This window comes from Ascaphus truei, chromosome 11, assembly GCF_040206685.1.
Source record: "Ascaphus truei isolate aAscTru1 chromosome 11, aAscTru1.hap1, whole genome shotgun sequence".
NCBI classification, from domain to species: domain Eukaryota; kingdom Metazoa; phylum Chordata; class Amphibia; order Anura; family Ascaphidae; genus Ascaphus; species Ascaphus truei.
In genome coordinates, this window is record NC_134493.1 from 38668389 (window position 1) to 38682542 (window position 14154).

Below are 14154 nucleotides of genomic sequence, written 5' to 3' on the forward strand. Positions count from 1 at the left end.
CTAATCCCCCGCTACAAGGAGATTAGCCAAATTGGTTCCTCTGTCAACTCTTAAATGGAGGACCAAATCTCAAAAGTCATGGGAAGAACAAGGCTACTGGGAAGGAGAACTCAGCACCAAAGTGGAACACCATGGCGATCGTAAGCGCCCCATGCTACCCCCAACCATGCCACCCAATGTCCGTATCACCTAGCATGGACACTGGGCTTCTGCAGCACATAGAGGTGACATCTAACTTGGACATTCCTCTAGAGAGCAATGCACCACCCACACACATGGACCAGGACGTAGCGTGAAGAGAACCCCATGAGGTCCAGATCATAGAGGTCACACAGGAGATCGCATTTCATAACCCACACCCAGCTTCACATCGCCTCAAACTACTATGCGGACACACCAGCATTCAGCCGGTGTCACAAATGCTGTGGCACTGAGGAGATAAAAGAACTTCGCCTGGAAATTCGTCAGCTCTGAGAAAGCAACACAAATCTGGCTGCACACATGGCATGGCAGAACACTACTGTTTGAGGAGGGCGGCTGCCAGAGTGTACTTATGATGCCACCATGTCCTAGTACAGGGGAGCTGAATGGCTGTACAGTACCAGCACTTCAACATTGGGTTTGCCAATGGTGTACAGAGCCCCAAACATAACCAGGTGTCCACAAGAAACATCTTGTCCCTGGGAGAACCTTTGGCTAACATCCCATTGTGTCACGTGTGCTCATCACAAACTGGACTAGACCACGAGGCTGAGGTGGGGACGTATATATTAACCACCGCCATACAACTGGGGGGACAGGTCCGGAGTGCAGAGTCAGGGTCGTGTAGCCAGATCAGGGTAGGAGAGTGTAGGTAGGTAGGTTGTGGTACTTGCCATGGTTCGGGGTTGGAGAGAGAAGAGTGGTCGTGATCCATAGCCAGAGGTCGAGGAGAGGAGAGAGGAGTCCAAAAACAAGCCGGTGTCCAGGGATATAGAAGAGAGAAGTCCATGTACAAGCAGGGGTCACAACGAAGATCAACGAAGGCACAGAAACAGGCAACGATCAGTGCAGCAAGCACAGTGCCAAACCAAGGTTTATGCTCAGCAGTCAGCAGAGGGCTGATTGGGCATGAAAAGGGACAAGAGCCAATGGGAAGGCATCAGGAGCAGTGATGTCACACATAGGTAGAACGCTGATAGGATGAGCCTAGATGGAGATCAGGTGAGACACAGCTGAGGTTGATCCCAGCATTACCCGGCGCGCGACATGCGCACGCATGAGGTGTGCGGTGTGCGCGTGAAAGGGGGCGGTGCGACCCCGTCGCCGGCGAGATTGCTCGCTGTGTTGACATCAGGCGGCTGAGAACCCATAATGTCCTTACTGGTGCAGCGCTAGCGCATAACCGGGAGTTCGTGCGCATCCCCGTCAGCGGTGCGTGACGCATCCGGAGGGCGGAGCTTAGCCGCGGTCCTTACACCTTTGTGGTCATGTTGAATGACCAAATCCATTACCAAGAGCAGAAAGGCCAAGCGGTGGTCCACCGTTTTGGCTGGCTCTTGTTCCAAGAACACATCTGCTATGAGATGTACAAAACATGGATTTTACACCGAGTATAACCTGACCATACTATACACTGACATGGAGTATAACCAGGCTGCACTATACACTGACGTGGAGTATAACCAGGCTGCACTATACACTGACTTGGAGTATAACCAGACTGCACTATACACTGACATGGAGTATAACCAGGCTGCACTATACACTGACATGGAGTATAACCAGGCTGCACTATACACTGATGTGGAGTATAACCAGGCTGCACTATACACTGACATGGAGTATAACCTGACCATACTATACACTGACGTGGAGTATAACGAGACTGCACTATACACTGACATGGAGTATAACCAGACTGCACTATACACTGACATGGAGTATAACCAGACTGCACTATACAATGACATGGCGTATAACCAGACTGCACTATACACTGACAAGGAGTATAACCAGGCTGCATTATACACTGACATGGAGTATAACCAGGCTGCACTATACACTGACATGGAGTATAACCAGGCTGCACTATACACTGACATGGAGTATAACCGGACTGCACTATACACTGACATGGAGTATAACCAGACTGCACTATACAATGACATGGCGTATAACCAGACTGCACTATACACTGACAAGGAGTATAACCAGGCTGCACTATACAATGACATGGAGTATAACCAGGCTGCACTATACACTGACATGGAGTATAACCAGGCTGCACTATACACTGACATGGAGTATAACCAGGCTGCACTATACACTGACATGGAGTATAACCGGAGTGTATTAGGACAATGCCAGGTCACCTCTGCAGCTGTGTTGTGTTATACCTGAAGGGGGCACTACTCCCATACAGATACTGAAACATGGGTTCTCAGGGTGAGACGGGGAACCCCATATTTCAGTCTGGATAGGAGTAGTGCTACATTTACGCTACTACCATCAACTTAATGCGATTCAGGTTATGTGAAGTAAACCCGAGGCAGTGCTAGCTTAACATGCCATTAAGCCTGTGCTAATGAGATATACAATGGCCGGGGTTCTGGGATATAATTAGCTTTGTGGATTCACGTTAACCTCAGGGAACAGAACGTCCATTATGGGTTTTTATCTGGGGCTATGAAATGTGCACTGTGCTTAATAAAGCACGAAACAAGTACCCCTGGATTAGCACTTACATTACCATTTTTTTATATCCCCGACATAAAACATGGGAGGTGATTGCCAAAAACAAAGAAAGATGAAACTGCAATCTGTGTGTAAGTGTAAACACACAGCAATTTTGTGTGATTGTATATTGTATTCGTGCACAATTCATTGGGCTCGGTAAACGCATTTTGCTATTAAAAGTAATTGTGCCACTGATTATAAAGAGATTCGTGTTTGCACACATGGGAACTATGCAAGTTTCTTATAAGGTGGCCAACTTTTTCTGGTGACAAAAGCTATTTCAATCTCCTGGCTGCTAATTGGGACCAATGGGCTGAAAAAAAACTACATAAGATGTTAAATCATTTTTTAAATCAACCTGGTGCTGTCTGTGTACCCACATTGTCTACATTTTGCAGCTGGGAGACTTTGGGACACAACCCTTGTAATCAGAGACAGAGGCCCCATCTGAATGGTCTAGGACATTTGGTCATGGCCGTTTAACCGCTGAAGTTGGTCAGCCATTAGGTCGCCCACGGGACACTCAACCGCCACCCCCTAAGGTAGGTCCCTAACCTCTCCCTAAAACTCTCTAATCATAACCCCTAATACTTATTCTACCCTCTACCCTAAAAACCTTAACCACTTAGCCCTTACCGCTACACTCCCTAAAGTTAGCCCCTACTATACCACTAAAACCCCTTAGGTTAACCCCATACTATAAAACTTACTTTCTCATTGAAGGTAAGAGGCAGAGGGTCCCCCTGCGGCTAAACGCCAACAGGGAGTTGGTCGCGGCGAGACAGCCGCGACCACATGTCCCATTACGCCATCTCAATGTGTTGTGAAGCCAGTTCCCAATGTTGGAGAAAAATTTAGCTCCATTCAAATAAAGTGGATCAAAATGTTCTCCAGCACAGGGAAGCAGCTTGCACGCCTATTGAATTACAGCGAACGGCATCCAGCACAATCCCTATCACAGGTATCTTTGCATCCATGTGAACAAAGCATGGAACCCATGCCCAGTAACCAATGGTTCCTACACAAGGTAAGACAATGCAATGCTATTTTAACACTGGGAGAACAAGAAGCAGTTAGGTTCATTTTCTGTACGATAACAATGCAAATATCAGAATTGCTCATCAACAGACAGGGTTGAAAGTGTAATGATCACGTTCTTTGTGGCACAAGGAAATAGAGGGGAATTATAATAAATGGAGCGGCAAGCTCTTTGTGCCTTTGGCAAACAGCTATGGATGTGTCCTCTACACGGAAGCAGAAAATGTAAGACAGGTTGGAATGGATGAAGCAATGTAGGAATGCATCTTGGCGCGGTGCGGAGGTATGAGATAACACACAAGGCTGGTATTGTGCTGGTGCAGATGAGAGGTCCCCAAAGAGACAAGAATCCTTCTTCTGGAACACAAAGACCCCTGATTGGAGAGCAACAGATGTACTGTACACCTGGTAGACAGTGAAACAGAACATGAAGCCTTCACAGCTGGGCTGAATTGACATCTTTGTCAGTGATGGGTTTTCCTTTTTTTAGTTATTTTTTTACAAAAAGGTTTTACTGGGAATTAATATATTGAGAGTTACCTCTCATTTTCAAGTATGTCCTGGGCACCGAGTTATAACCATACATGGTTACATTAAATGAACAGAGGTTATACAGATAATTCACAGACATTTCATGGACATAGTGTTGGAAAATTGGGTGCAGGGGATAAAGGGCTTGTGAGTTTCAGATTCAAATAGAGAAGCTTTAACTTCACGAAACATCAGCAAACGACTCACGCTATAGCTGCCCTTCGGCTGTTCCAAAGGCTGTCCGCCTTTAGGACGACGCAGATGTACACTGAAGAGGTTCAGATTGAATACAGGGGGCTAAAGGGTACACTGTCAGATCACCTTAAGATAGTGATAGCTTTTCTTTGACATTACCGGGCAAAGGTATAACTAGGGATTTTCTGTGTTTTTTGTGAAATCAGTTTCTTTGGGGGGGATTTTCATTTTATAAAACAATCCAGTGTTTCACACTGTTACTTGTGCTGTGCAGTTTGGGTGAGTGATATGTACACATATGATGCCCGACAGGACATTATGCGATATGCAGAAACCTAGCCAAAGATATCACTTTGCACATCCTCTCACATACACATGTTGCTGGTTTTTAGATCCTGAATATTGGAATAATTTGGGTAAACACTGTAGATGTGTCAGGGGACTGCTACTCTTTCCCCCTAAAATGTATTAAATCTGGAATAATTATTCGGACTAAATCTGCAATAATTATGTAATAAATGATCAAAAAGACTGGATTCCTCGGTTGCATCCAACAGTTTCTTATTTTCAAAGCTGAAGTTCATAGTTCACCCACCTGCCCTGAAATGTATATATTGAAAGGGACTTTATATGGTGTTACAGCATGATTGCATCAGTAGTTTAGATTTTGTCAAGATCCAGACAACACCAAATACTGTACAAGGAAATGAGAATACAATTCAGAGGCCAGAGTATGTTTTGGATAGGGTTGCTTGAAAATGTTACACGGTGCCAAAATGTTTCTTTTCTTTCACACATGTATATGTTTTCTAATCCTGATAAAAGCCATTGTAATCCTCGTGCGGAAGTAACATTGTTGGTGGAAACGCTGGCAAAGAACATGACTTTGTCATCCAAATAGACCGTTCAGGCTTCGTATCTAGAACAGGGGTGGCCAACTCCAGTACTCAAGAGCTACCAACAGGTCAGGTTTTCAGGATATCTTTGCTTCGCTCAGTCTTTGACTGAGCCACCTGTACTGAAGCAGGGATGTCCTGAAGACCTGAACTGTTGGTGGCCCTTGAGAATTGAAATTGGCCGCCCCATATCTATTACTGTACATTGCAAAACAATCTTGGTAATCCTGTTCCCTCGGGAAATAGCCTAGTGATTACCCAAGGCTCAGAAAGGCTTTGGGCTATAACCCCCCAAAACCAAAGGATGCCAGTACATGCTTATATGTGTAATACTTACTGTATATCAATCAGAATTCTACTGATGCTCTTGGCTCAACAAGACAACATGCTAATGTCTACAATAGCTTATCAGAAGTAGCTAGAAAAGGAGTTGGCCACAACAGATTTAGGGGCCTATGCTATAAACCTTGTTAAGCTACTTATTGAGCACTTATCTGCCAAAATGCCTACTGCTATTGAGCAAACCTCGATAAGTGAGCGATAAAGGCATGAATCGACACATTTTTCAGCCATCATAAAAAAAAGTCGCCGAGTGATAAGCCACTTATTGGCAGGTTCTGAAACTCGTGCAATCCTAGCAGCCATGATTATCTTATCGAGGCGATTCGTGGCTCTAGAATGGCGAGTTTTTCCCAAAATCCTGACGCCAGGAAAAGTTGGCGTGAGGCTGGGGAGAAGCTGCAGAGAGAGACAGGACTTAGAAAAATAAATGCATTTTTTCTGCATCGTATTGATGCCGGGAATCTCCAGAGCAGATACCCATTAATATCAGCACTGGAGGCCCCGGCATGAATCCCATGCAATAAAAATGCATTTACAGGCAACTTCATTACCTTAGCGCAGCGTTGCGCAAACTGGGGTGCGGAAGATTTGTCTGGTGGGGCGCGGGCGGTTGCCATGATCCCGCGCTCCTCCCCAAGGCATTTAAAGTGAATGCCGGCAATCGCGCGAGGCCTCTGCAACTTCACTTAATGGGATTCACACGCGTCTCTATGGCAATGCTGAATGTGACGCGGGGTGACGGAAGCGGCATCAAATGGCGCTGCGGGATGACGTGACAACACCGGCGTCAAATGACGCTGCAGGTCATTTAATGGACATCCAGGGTATGAAGGGAGCGATGATTCAGGAACACCCCAAAAAAGAAATAAACAAATATGGTGCAGCAAAATCACACAATATGATGAAGCAGTGGAATCTTGGCTCATATAGATTGCCTACTTACAGCAGGTCAGTGAAGAGACAGCATAAACGGGGGACACGGTAAGTGGAAACTCAGGAGGGCTCTCACTCAGGACAGCATTCATGGAAAACAACGAAGAGAGACCATGGTGTGGACCAATAAACGAATTTATATAAATTAAAAAGCTTTAAGAAATGTACTCACAATGTGTACATCAATAATGGGCACATAAGGTTTTCTTGAGGCAGTAGATCTCACACCGGGAGAGGTAGTAGTCTGGCCGTTTGCTTCGAAACTCCCTCAGTCAGACTGCGCTGAATGGCGTCTGACGTCACATCCGTCAGGAACCGCACTTCTGGTTGGATGGAGGGAGAGGCAGGTAACAGAACGGCACGGCAGATTCTTCACCTTCAGACCGGGAGCGACTGCTTGCGGTGTTGAAGCTCTACGCGTTTCGCTGAACTAGCGTCAGCTTCCTCAGGAACAATTGTTCTCTCTTCGTTGTTTTCCATGAATGCTGCCCTGAGTGAGAGCCCTCCTGAGTTTCCACTTACCGTGTCCCCCGTTTATGCTGTCTCTTCACTGACCTGCTGTAAGTAGGCAATCTATATGAGCCAAGATTCCACTGCTTCATCATATTGTGTGATTTTGCTGCACCATATTTGTTTATTTCTTTTTTGGGGTGTTCCTGAATCATTACTCCCTTCATACCCTGGATGTCCATTACTGTCTATAAGGGAACTTGTACAAATTCCCTGTGAAGGTTGAGAATCTTTCTATTTCACCTTACAATTCACTTTTAATTATTTTTCACCACATTTATGATTGTAATTGTTGTTTAGCGCCGTTCTGAATCACTTGGGTTTATAAGGCTGCAGATCATGTGTCATCACGCAACCCCAGAGCATCATTTGACGCAGCTGGCAGGTAGGAGAGGGGGCACGAGACCGGGGGAGGCCAGGCAGGGGGGCGCAGCTTCAAACGTTTGCGCTCCCCTGCCTTAGTAGCTAACCCTCCCCCCAACACAAAGTAATGGGCAAAATAAATAAATAACTATTATGTGAAAGCATAGAAATAATATCAATAAGTCTAGGGTTCAGAATATCACAGTGAGTTTATTGTACCAAGGTACAGGAGAGAGAATTCAAAATGAGCTTTCTCCTCTGACCACATAATGCTTGACATCACAATTTATATATTTCAAATGAGTAATACGCCCCTTAAGGGGGCTGGCTTAGAGATAAAGAAAAATATAGTGATTTATACAAAAAACCTTATTCAGGCTGAAATGTATGCTTCGCAAGCTAACCTTTACCCTACATATTTCCCTGGAATTTGGGCCTCATAACCTCCTGACTTAAGGAGTCAACCTCTCAGCCCTTTGTGTGTGTGTGTAGTTGCAAGGTAAGAGAAGCGGGTGCTATCTCACTCATCCCACATACTACAAGAATGAGTTTGTTAGAAAAACTGTGAAAATGCAATTATTTCAAATTTCATGACAAGTAGGAATTATACGAGGGTTGGTCTCTGCCAGGAGCGATGCTCTGCAGTGCAGATTTCATACACAGATAAAAAGCTGCTATACACATACATACAAGCAAACACTCAAAATGGCTGATTTCATATAGCCTAAACCTTATCTGCAATCTTCACAGTCCTCCCTTTTTATTCTTAAAATATAGTCTTTTAAGGATAACTGAGACAAAACCCATAAATGTTGTGCTGGCCTGGAGGGTCCAAGATTGCATGACTTTGATCATTCTGAAAACGCGCAGAGCTGCCGGCTATTATATCAGCCAGGTTGGTCTTTCTGCTGTCATCTTCATCTGTATTCCCTTGATGGGGACTGACTTTTCCTTCCGAGATTGCATCTTCTGCGGGGTCATCTGTGATCAGTGGCATGGCCTGGGTAGAGGGTGTTACACATCTTTGCAGCAGGGATTTACTGCACACGACACATACATACAAAACAACCAGAACTGCAAGCACCCAGACAAATCCATTCATTAGCCTTGCTCCCAGGGAACCAACCCACCCGCTAATTCCTAACCGATCCCATCCCTTTTCTAAATTCGGCATCAGTGTAAGGTATTCCTACCCAAGGGGCTGTTTGTGTATGTGGTATATATCCGCACACCCAGCAGGATTCATTTACCCCAGATTTATTAACTATGGATCTGTAAACGTCAATAAATGTATTGTCTTTTCCCCAAGGGGTTAAATGTAATTCTCTCTGTTGGGGGCCACTAGAGTATGGCAGAGAATCATTGTATATATTCAACCTCTCATCCCTTTGTGTGTAGCTGCAAGATAAGAGAAGCAGGGGTTATCTCACTCATCCCATATACTACAAGGATGAGTTTGTTAGAAAAACTGTGAGAATGCAATTATTTCAAATTTCATGAATAGTAGGAATTATACGAGGGATGGTCTTTTCCAGGAGCAATGCTCTGCAGCGCAGCTTTCATACACAAATAAACATCTGCTATACACATACATACAAGCAAACACTCAAAATGGCTGCTGAGTCAAAATGGTGGTGATGATAGTCTGCTTTCATATAGCCTAAGCCATACTCCTTATCTCCAATCTTCACACCACCCTCTACCCCATTGATTGGCATAGTGGTACATCATACCAATATAATATTGGCATGATAAGCCACTGTATCAATCAATGGTCACCCTAATAAAAAGTATGAAGGCCAAAAATACACAATAATAAAAGATATACGCAAGCACCTAAGCACCCAAATTAAATAAATAAAAGCACTGAGACTTCCGGTGACATCACCGCGAATGGCAGGTTAGGAGAAGAGCTCCCGACACCCTCCCCACGAAGAGACTAAAAAACGCACCCCAAACTCCGCAGTGACCCCCCAAAAGAGCCCACCTCCCCCCCCCCGAAACCTCAGGCATGGCGGGGAAGCCACCGAAGAGGGTTCAGAACCCCGTGTCCAAATTCTTCCAGCCTAACCCGCGCCCGCTGGAGATGTCCTCAGACTCCCAAGATGGCGTCGAGGAGCAGGAACATGCCGCGGAGGCGGCAACCCGGAGCCAAATGCCCCTGGTCCCCCCAGAACTTGGTAAAGAGTTCTTTGAGGAGCTACTCCTGCGGATGCGCCGAGGATTTATGGAGGACCTGGAGCAGGTCCTAAGGCACATACGGGCGGACGTGAGCACTCTAGCAACGAGGACGGACGCAGTTGAGGCACGAATCACCACCATGTCAGATGTCCACTCCAACATGGAAGACGATATGGCCCGTATGGGGCACGAGATCGCCGCGCTTAAAAGCTCTATTGAAGATCAGGAAAATAGATACAGGAGGCAGAACCTGCGCTTCAGGGGGATCCCGGAGTCGGTCTCGCCGGAGTCCCTCCAGACCTATCTTAAGAGCCTCTTTTTGAGCCTGGTCCCTACCCTAACCGAGCATGAACTTCAGCTCGATAGAGCTCACCGAGCCCTGGGCCCGAAATCCCCCGATCCCAATCGCCCCCGGGACGTGATAGTCCGGTATCATGTATACTCCACCAAGGAGAAGCTGGCGGCAGCGGCGAGGAGCGCGGGAAACATTCAAATGGCCGACCACGCGGTCCAAGTATACAGTGATCTATCCCGGTCCACGGTCCTGAAACGCATGGACATGAAACCCCTTACCACCCTCCTCTGGAATCAAGGGATCCACTACCGATGGGGATTCCCTTTCAAGCTCATTGTCCCAAGAAACGGCCGTTTCTACACTATCTCGGACCCGGCCGACACGAACGACTTTCTTAAAGTTATCGGTGTCGCCCCCCCACGAGGGGAAGAGAGGGCCCCCCGCGGAACAAGATCTGGCCCCCCCGAGATCCCCTGAACATCCGAAAGGCTCGCCAACCAGCGGAACCCGTGAGTCAGCATCGATGCCCTGAAAGACCGGCTGGAATACCCGAACCCTCAACCCCCCTGAACTATCCCCTCGCTGCTTCAGATCTCTACCCCCCGTAGTGACGATACAGCTGCCAGTACCCTGCTTTCCCCATTCCCCCACCTCCCCCACCTCCTCCCCCCCCCCACCACCAACACCCCACAAACCCTCCCCCCCCCACAACGGTTCTCCCCTGATCTGAACCCTACACACACTCTCCTTACCTTCCGCTCTCCTCTCTTACCTTCCCCCCCTCCTCCTCACCTTCCCCCCCCTCCTCATCTTCCCTCCCCCCCTCCTCGCCTTCCCTCCCCCCATCCTCACCTTCCCTCCCCCCCTCCTCACCGTCCCCCCCCCTCACCTTCCCTCCCCCCCTCCTCACCTTCCCTCCCCCCTCCTCACCTTCCCTCCCCCCTTCCCCCCCCCCCTCCTCACCTTCCCTCCCCCCCCCTCCTCACCTTCCCTCCCCCCCCTCCGCACCTTCCCTCCCCCCCTCCTCACCTTCCCACCCCCTCCTTACCTTCCCTGTCTTCATCCTCCGCACCGGACAACACCGAGACCCAGATGACGTCCAACTACCACCGCTGCAGAGCCGCTCCCGAGGACCGGACACAAGATGGCGCCGAGGACTAATCGATCCCTCCGCAGAGCCGCACAACCAGAAACCTCGAGAGATGCCCTTGCGATCCACGTGTACAGACGAAGTCCGGCTCCGAGAGGAAAATGAGTTCCTTAAAGCTCCATACCCGAGGAAGTCACCCCCGCCGAGGCCACTCGCCCCGCGCTGTGGAGACCCCTGGACCCCCCCCCCACCCTTTCCCTGGCTTCCCGACAGCGAAGCCCCGGACACCCCAAGCCATATCACAGTGTCATACCTGGCCTCTTCGGCACGGACATTGAATGCTTCCCCCGCAACAACCAAGGCAACCAGGTCGCGCGTACCGAACCCCCCCCCTCTCCCCGCAAACACCCCCCCCCCCCGGCTTCCCAACGACGAAGCCTCAGACACCCCAAGCCACATCTAAGTGACATTCCTGGCCTCCTTGGTACTGACGTTGGTCGCTTCCCCTGCAACAGCCAAGGCAACCAGGTCGTATGTACGGAACCCCCCCCCTCCCCACATATACCCCCCCCCCCAGGTAGAGATGTGTGGTAAACGCCCATGGCCCTCACCCGATGAGTTCTCTCTCCCCTCGGCAGACCCCTGTCATTCTAAGGGAACATGAAGACATAGAGATAGGGGGCCACTGCTGAGGCCTCTCAGCCCCTTAGCTCCAGGGTGTGGAGGTTTGCCGATGAGAGAGACGACAAGGGATAAAGGGGCTTTATACATAACCACAGGCCCCTGGGTATCACTGACCTCATGGCCTAAACTTGAGCGACAACGCTGAGGACAGAAAAGTGTAACCTGTTACTAAGTAGCCCCCATTCTGCTATCCCTTCCCACCTGGCTGTCAGGCTGTACCAAAGCACAGATGCCGCAAAATGATATGATTATGTCTGCCCAAACCCCCCCCCCCCTTTCCCTACCTGCCGAATTGACTGTACACTGTAAAGCACTAATGATGGCAACTGTTTGGAAACGATATATATTGAAATGTTACACGATACCATATCTGCAGAAATGTTGAGAATTGAGAGAAGTTGCAAACCCACGCTGCACCTCCAAGCCCCCTCCCCCCCACCCCCCTCCCTTCCCCCCCTGGTTCCCCCCCACAAAGGTAGAGCGAAAATGAAGTCAATCACACTAGAAATATATGTACAAAACTGCAGCCTATGACCAGCTCGTCTGAAGAATTGTCGGATAACATGATTCCCCCCCCCTCCCGCCCCCCCACACGCCCCCCCCCCTCTCAACCCATCGCCAACACCCCCCCCCCCCTCCAAACCCACCCCTCCTCACTACCCCCCTCTTCTCCTGCCCCCCCCAACCTCCCCCCCCCCAACATGCCCCCCCTACTCCCCCACCCTTTCCCCCCCCCCATTCCCCCTCACGCCCCCTCCCCCCCCCAGAGTGACAACAGGGTCGCCACTCAAGGTTGTTGATACAAGCTCTAATTGTAAAGATACGTATGTTAAAATGTAGTTTACAAGGGTGTGAATCACACATTTGCGCCCCCTCCCCTGGGATGAGAGTACAAGCTCCTAGAGAGAACCCAACCCCCCTCCCCCCCTCCCACCTGTCTGTCAGGCTGTACCAGACCACAGATGCGGCGAAGTGTTATGATTATGTCTGCCAACCCCCCCCCCTTCCCTTCCCACTGTATCGACTGCACTCTGTACAATGCTGATGATGGCAACTGTTTTGAAACGATATACACAGAAATGTTATATGATATTACTTCAGTAGAAATGTGGAGAAATAAGAAAGGCTGCAAACCCACGCTGCACCTCCCCCCTCTTTTTTTGCATTAAATAAAGGGTCAGTTTCGGCAGCAGCCACGCTGTGGGAAGCCCATAAGGCAACAATCAGAGGCGACCTAATCTCATTGGCATCCTACAAGAAAAAATCTAAACTAAAGGCACAAAAGGCGCTGACTGACAAAATAATTTCCCTCGAACAACAACACAAAACGTCCCCCTCCAAAAAAATACTCAGAACACTTGACAAAGCAAGAACTGAATTAAAGCAATCCCAATTAGAAGAAGTGGAGAGAGCTCAAATGGACCAATCAGAGGTTTTATGATAGAGGTAATAAGGCCGACAAACTACTAGCATCAAAATTAAGAGGCATAAAAGCAAGAGCCCAAATCACAAGAATCCGTAATAAGGAGGGTCGCACCACATACCTAGATAACGAAATTGCCCAAGAATTTGAAAGATATTACACGGAGCTCTATAACCTCCACCCTCCCAACCAAGCCCCAGCAGAGGCGGAATCGGCATCTCGATTCCTGGCAAATTGCAAACTTCCCTCTCTTTCCGACGAGGAACTCAATGCCTTAAACACCCCTATCTCCCAGGAAGAACTGGCACAAGCCATAAGCACCCTTAAGATAGCCAAAACTCCTGGTCCCGTAGGCTTTTCAAACGCCTATTATAAAAAATTTAAATCGTCTCTCTCCCCATATCTCCTAGAGATGTTCAACTCCTTTCTAGAAGGAGCCCCGATCCCAGGCACAATTTCAGCGGCCAATTTAGCCATCATTCACAAGGAAGGAAGGGACCCGCTGAATTGCGGTAGCTACAGACCAATCTCCCTGCTTAACACAGACCTAAAACTCTATAGTAAGATCCTTGCAAACAGGCTAAACCCTATTCTCCCCCGACTAATTCATATAGATCAAGTGGGATTCGTGTCAGGAAGACAGGCCTCTGACAACACCCGCAAAATTATTGACATCATTGACCACGTGCATCTCAACAAGCTCCAGGCCATGATCCTGAGCCTAGACGCCGAAAAGGCATTTGATCGTATCAAATGGTCCTTCCTTGATCAAACAATGATCAAATTCGGCTTCTCAGGACCATTCCTAGAAGGGGTTAGGGCACTATACCAGAATCCTACTGCATACCTAAAGCTGCCAGGCGGACAAGCTAGTCCAATCCACATACGAAACGGAACCAGACAGGGATGCCCCCTATCCCCTCTACTGTTCGCACTCTCAATAGAACCGCTAGCA

The 14154-nt window shown here is 48.3% G+C and overlaps 1 protein-coding gene across 1 annotated transcript in view; it reads left to right on the forward strand.

Annotated features, from left to right (window-relative positions):
• The first annotated feature begins 7804 nt into the window (after positions 1-7804).
• The window catches only part of RPS2 (ribosomal protein S2), a 181080-nt gene continuing 174730 nt past the window's right edge, over positions 7805-14154 (forward strand). The window contains exon 1 of the mRNA XM_075565748.1: positions 7805-7809. The gene's annotated coding sequence lies outside the window, so the exon portion shown is untranslated. The remainder of the gene's footprint in view (positions 7810-14154) is intronic.